The sequence below is a fragment of the Sinohyriopsis cumingii genome, chromosome 15, assembly GCF_028554795.1.
Source record: "Sinohyriopsis cumingii isolate HCF-2022 chromosome 15, ASM2855479v2, whole genome shotgun sequence".
Classification (NCBI taxonomy): domain Eukaryota; kingdom Metazoa; phylum Mollusca; class Bivalvia; order Unionida; family Unionidae; genus Sinohyriopsis; species Sinohyriopsis cumingii.
Genome location: NC_142975.1, coordinates 150,201,005 through 150,201,557, shown reverse-complemented (window position 1 = coordinate 150,201,557; position 553 = coordinate 150,201,005).

Genomic DNA, 553 nt, shown 5'->3' with positions numbered 1-553 from the left:
TTTATATTTCTTTGAGAGACACTATTTCATTGGTTGATTCATCTTGTGTTTTGCTAAAATCATGATATTACACTGCAGTGACGTCATTACTTTGTTGTGGTTCCATGCAGTCCAAATTTTGCTGCGACGAATTAAGGTGTGCACCAAATCTTATAATAAAACAATTATTGACGATTGTGCCGATCAACATAAAGTTTTATATACCAGTCAATCTATGATATTCATCTTCATTTAGTGCGTCAATATGCGGTTTACTGGTTGTTTTAACTTCGCATTTACCGAAACGGAAGTGAGTAATTTTATAATATACAAGTGTAATGGTGCTAATTATGAATGTTTGAATTCAGTCCTTGGTAATGCTTGTTCTTCACTTTGGTGTCAGTCTGTCTTGGAAACATGTACCCTTTATGTTTTTGGCGTCTCAGTTTGACATGAGTCAATGGTGGTTCCCTTACACATGATATGATGCCAATGTTACAGTAGGGCGGCAAGTACTTGGCCACGGCAACTAATTAGTTTGCGAGTTGCGGAACCAGCCTTTCTGTGGTTGTAT